The sequence below is a fragment of the Mastomys coucha genome, unplaced genomic scaffold (genome assembly GCF_008632895.1).
Source record: "Mastomys coucha isolate ucsf_1 unplaced genomic scaffold, UCSF_Mcou_1 pScaffold16, whole genome shotgun sequence".
Taxonomy (NCBI): domain Eukaryota; kingdom Metazoa; phylum Chordata; class Mammalia; order Rodentia; family Muridae; genus Mastomys; species Mastomys coucha.
The window spans coordinates 15,671,101-15,677,095 of record NW_022196898.1 but is presented as its reverse complement, the minus strand read 5'-3'; positions in this window follow the sequence as shown (position 1 = coordinate 15,677,095).

Sequence of the window (5,995 nt, the reverse complement as noted above, 5' to 3'; positions counted from 1 at the left end):
TTCTCCTCCTCCTTCTCCTCCTCCTTCTTCTATCACAGCAATTGAAAGTAAATCTGGGACCTGGGAGGCTATGGTAGTTTCAATGAGAATGGCCTCATGGACTCATATCTTTGAATATATAACACCCAGTTGGTAAACTTCTTTGGGAAGAATTAGGAGATGCACCCTTGATGGAAGAGGTGTGTCACTAGGGACAGCTTTGAGGTTTCAAAAAAACTAGGGCCATCCTAAGTCTATCTCTCTTTCTGCCCACTACCTACCTATGGATCAGAATGTGAGCTCTCAGCTCCTGTTCCAGCAGCCTATCTGCTTGCCTGCTGCCATGCTCCCTACCTTGACGCTCATGGACTCTAACCCTCTGAAATCGTAAGCCCCAAATAAAAATGCTTTCTTTAATACGTGGCCTCAGTCATGGTATTTTCCCCCAGCAATAGGAAAGTAACTAAGACACAGGGTAACTAGAAGAATGCCACCCTAAAACAGCAGTGGGAGGAACCACATTTACAGTTAGAAAAAAACTCCCATTGGCCAAGGCTGCAATAGCCTTAGGGTAAACGAAGGGGTTCAGGCCAACTCCAGAGTCATCATCTCTGCTTTCGACCTCCACCTCCTGACCAAGCTCACCAGGCCTGCACACATGGAGACTGCAGTGCTCCCCGAAGGAGAGCTGAGAGAGGGCTGAGTGGGAGCACATCGTCTAGGCCCCTTTCTCAGGGTACCAGGCTTTCACATTGCTGCCATCTGCAGAGCCCTGGTAGCCTTTATCCCACATAGCACCTGCCCTTCTTTGGACAGAGAGGTATGTGGTGACTGTCATTGTTGTTCCTGCCCCTGTTGGTATGGTATGGCACCCAGCAGAGGGGCATTTAATTTCCTCCAAGTGTGGAAGATTTTTCAGGTGGCCTCTGATGGGACAGTAATTAGCTGGCCTCCCCCTCCCTTTATGACCCACGTCTCCTTGATTGCCATCTCTCTCAGAAGTTTGTAATGGCAAATACTCTTTTCTCATCTGTAAAAATATCTTACATCTAAAAGTATGCTGGTGGCTAATTGGTCTCCTTTCCCAATTCTGTTTCTCAAGAGGGCCTGAGAGGACTATCAAAGATGACCATTCACCTAATTTGAGCACCAGTGAGAGGGGAGCACAACACCTCAGGCCCAGGAAACAGGCCATTTAGTCCTGGCTCCGTGCAGGCATCCTCCTGCATTGGATGTCTCACAATCAAGCCAGCACTGACTCCACTGTCTCTGCATTAATTCTTGTCAAGAGTCGGGAGTCTCGAACATCAATCTTGTTTTTCTTCTTCCAGCATTTCTGATATCAATAATAGCACCATTACCCTTAAGTACGAGTCTGTATACGGGACCTAGAGCGTTTTGGAGTCATTGAAATGCTTATCTGTCCTTTCTAGGTCTTCCATATCTGGGAATCAGCAATGCAGAAAATGGGATTCAAGAAGAAAACAAAAACCTAAAGTGAGGCTTGAAATGAGCAAAGCGGCGCAGAGGGCTGGCAAGAGCTGAGCGCCACCGGAGCAGGAAGAGCATGTAGATTGTCATCGAAGGGAGCTCACAGCGAAACTGGCTGCCCCTTAGCAACATCGGCAGAGCTGACACAGAACACTCCGACTTGGGGAGGGATGAAAATACCAGGTGACATCAGAGGCTCCTAGCATAGCCAGGGCATTCTAGAGGTGTGTGGTGTCAGGACGGCCTGTGCTGGCCTCATTTATCTACCTGAGTCATTTGAACAAAGCGCTCGCTGGCTTAGCTTTGTTGTGACTAGAATTTGGAACCAATCCCCTGGCTCTGCCCCCAGTGGTTTTTGCTTCTGCAGCACAGCGTGGGTATGTAGGGACACAGACTGAATCTTGTGGCAATCAAGGATAGACTGTTCCTTCTCTGGGCCACAGGCTTCCTAAGAAGGAGCCTTGGCCAAGTGTTTGTGTGTCTCCAGAACCAAGTGTCTGGCAACCAGCAGGTTCTCGCGAATAAATGACATATCACAGAGACACATTCTGGGAAACCCAGGGCTTTTGTGGTGGCAGCATGCTCAATAGCACAGCCCTGTGTTGTGGGACTCTTTAGTTTGTGGGACTCTAAGAATAATTTTTCACGTCCTGGGAAAAGTGTCTGGCGCTCACTGCACATGTGAAAGTGCTGTGCCGTGGGGATTAGGGTTGTCACAGGCAGACTGAAGGCCTCAGAAAAACACACTCAAATGGAGGTATTCATTCGAGGGATGCTGCAGAATACTCAACGAGCTGGCGTTCTTCTCCGAGTAAAATAGAGGCCATGCTTGAAAACGAGGGCTGCAGAAGGTCTCAAGAAGCCTTACTTCCGATTTCGTTCAGACTCCCTCCGCGAACGCCTACATATTCCTCAGCCTGTCCACTAGGGGGCAGACAGAGGCCGGAGAACATCCCAGGCAGGAGGCCAGCCCCTCACAACACGACCAATCTCTCACATCAACACACTAGGCTGTTTGTGCTATTCAGAAGGCAAAGGCTAGGCCTCTCTCCTCCAGCCTGTCACAGTCTCACTGATACTGCGTGACTTGCCTGTGACATCAGACACTGAAAAGTATGATAACCAAACTGTACGGTTCAGGGTGAATGTCAATAAATAGGATAAAAGAAAAAAAAAAAAGGAAGAAAAAAAAGGAAGAAAAAAGAAAGATCTCTTATGTTTTTCTTGCCACATGTGGTTTGGGGAATCCTTCATTATCCTGAGCAATCATGATGTATCTGAATTCAGTGACTTCTCACAATGCGAAGGTAACTGGAAAACTGCATCTGCCCTCCTTCTTGACCTCTTTCTTTAAAACAACAACGTGGTTTGCATATAAGTCACTGTTTCCTTCTGAGACCCCAATTCTACAGGCCTTTGTGTATCAACACACAGAAGGAAATATTTCAAGGGAAATTTATTTTTTAATAACTCCCACATGCCTTCAAAAGTCATTTCCTCCTAAGACATTCAGGGCATTCGGGGCCCCTTAATTGGCTTAATTTTTATTCTTAATCCTCAAGGGTCAAGGAAAAAAAACAGCGCAACTATCTTCCTGTTCCTATTATCCTCTCATAAATTGTTGGGCGCACAGGCTTGCCTCTAAAAGAAACTACAGTGAGCCTAAAGAATTCAGCATTGGTCAGGCCAGATCCAAGACTCGAAGATCACTGTAGATGTGAGTCACTCATAGGAAATCTGAGGTTCTAAAGCCCCTCTTATGCTTGAGAGCGTTGGCGGCTTAGAACTGGCTCTGTGTTTGCTAGCATTAATAGAAATGTCTGTCAAAACAGTGTTTTGTGACTTTTAATGAAGTGTATCTTTAATTGTGCTGAGAAAAAGTAAGCAAACGTTATGAGCTTACTTAAGGAATCAGCCTGTCCTTAAAACATGGGTTTCTAGTGGAATCAAAATCCTTATGCAAATCATTTCAGGCCATCCCTCATTTTTTTGGAATGCTCTTCCTGATTTCATGCTGATAGTAACACAGCTCAGAAATATCCTATAAAGACAGGGCCTGACATCAAGCTGCTTTCACGGTTGGCAAAATGATCTTAAGAATTACCTAAAAGTGTGCTGTTTTTAAATGATCTGTTCGTCTAAAGCCATTTGATTTTCAATTAAAATAAAATAAACAGGCTTGGATATATTTGGACACAGATGTTACTGTGGCTTCCAGATTCCTTTGTTTAAAGGTGTTTTCTAACTGACAAGATGTGTGGAGAAGACATTCATCTGATTGGGTATTCAGGCTTACAAAGAAAGTAATTACAGGGCCAGAGAGAGGACTCACCCTCCTTCATCTAAATTCCCTTCCACGTATCAACATAGTTTGACCTTGATGTTTTTAGATGTAAGTAAAGGACACTGATGTAATTCAAATAAAGCAATTTTTCAGATACCCCAAGGAATCAGGAATCAGAGATGACAGGCCTGAAGGACGAAAGCCTGAAGGGCTAACAGGATTCTCCAGTCCTCATGGTGGATGCGTCTTCCCTTCCTATTGAGCGAAGATATTTTTGTCTTCTTTCCAGGGAACATTTGTTTGCCCCGTCCTCTGGAAAACGCCCAAATGCTGGCTTCCCCTTCCCCTCCCTCCCTTGCTCTCTCTCCCCCTCCCTCCCTCCCTCTAAGCCCTTCTGTTTTTTTTTTTTTTTTTTTTTTTTGTGAGTCTTCCCACTAATATTTGCACCAAGGCAGCCTCTGTGGTCAGTGAGGTGACCTCCAACCTTCCTCGCCTTTCTCGGAGGGCAGAGGCCCTCCCTTCTGCCCCTGACAAAGCACTTTCAGTCAACTCTTGGGTTTCTTCATGGTTGATTAAACTGTCTGTGTTTATTCAGGACCCTTCTCCTCTTTCTGTGTCCGGCCGCTGACCTTTCTGTTGCTTCATTGTCAGAGGAGAAAGCTCACAGGGCAGTCAGTCCGAATGCTTGTTAGCAGCCCTGGAAAACAGCTAGGCCACTGAAATTATTAGCACATCTTCAAAGCCGGTGGCTTTTCACCTAGGTAGCTGCTGTTGCCAGATGAAGCCAGAGGCACATGAAAAGAGAGAGAGAAAAAAAAAATTAGGTAGCTTGTGAGTAAGGGTTGCTGTGTCCTTCTGGAACCGAACGGATGCTGATCATCTTGTCATTAATGTCCTCATGGCTTCCTGTAGTGTGAGGTGCTGAATGATGATTGATCAGACTTTTGTCGCTTGGAAAGAGCAATGAAAAAGAAAGCACAGCTCAGAGAGTTTGTTGAGTCGCCAAAGACCAGCCACGAAGGACGCTTTGAGCCAGAACTCCCTGCCAGCCACAGTCCTGCTCCAACCCATCCATGGCAATTCCTGTCAGTAGGATGGCTGATCCCTGCTGTGACCCTGCCCTGGGCTCCTGGGCAAGCTCAGGTCCCAGCAGGGCCATCAGCTGGCTAAAGCCCAATCTTCATGTGGTTCCACCACACGGGAGTGTCCCTTCTTTTTCTAAACATTGTGACGGGCACCTGCTGTACCTCTCTCTCCAAGAGGTGATTTTGTATTCTGCTTCTTTGTGTTTGAATTTCATCATCCTGGCTTGGCTGCCAGCACGCAGAGAGTGGGAATATGCTGTCTATCTCCCTGTGCCTGGAAGCACGGGTTGCATATTTGAGTGAGAGTAAGTGGATAATGGAGGTGTGCATGGACACTCGCCCAGTCTTTCTCTTACATTCCTTTAACACCACCTAGTCCCCTGTGATAACTTTACCCCCCACCCCCCATTGTCCCTCATAATGCTCAGCTCCTGGTGTGCACTTACTTCTTATTTTAGTTATGTGTTTACATCGGCTTTCTACCTCTGTCCAGTCATGGCTGCCCATCTCAGATGGTCAGTTTTCAGGGGACTGGGATTCCACTTAATGCCTTTCATCACTGGAAGTGACACAGAGAGGCTAGATACCCGGTGGACTTCAGACTTGCCAAAGGGAATCACTAGGACTGATATTATTATTATTATTATTATTATTATTATTATTATTATTATTATTATTATATTATCAACTTCAGGCTGATCTCAAGCCTTCTATGTAAGTCCAGCATTGTCTTGAACCCCTGGCTCTCCTGCTTCTGCCGTCCCGTGCTGGGATTACAGACACGTGCTGCTGTCATTCCTGGCTAGTACATTAAGTTTTGATGGTCGAGGACTCCATGCAGGTTTTCGGGTTCTGCTTATTTCTGTTTAGTCAGCAACAGCTGGGCTGGTGAGAGGCTAAGGCGTGCTCTGGGCAAGGCCTCTTACACTTCAGCTCTTTGACATTTGGAGTCTGTGCTGCCTGTTATAGGTTTACAACATTCCTTATCTCTAGCTTCTAAATTCCAGTAGCAACCCCCGTCAGTGGCAGTTGAGGCCTGCTCTAGTCATTGTCAAATGTCCCTAGAGTCCAAGTGGGGACAGACTGGTGGCCTCTGGGGATGCAGTTCGAAGCCGCAGCCGTGGTGTGGGGGTGGGGAGGGGAGGACCCTCAGAAC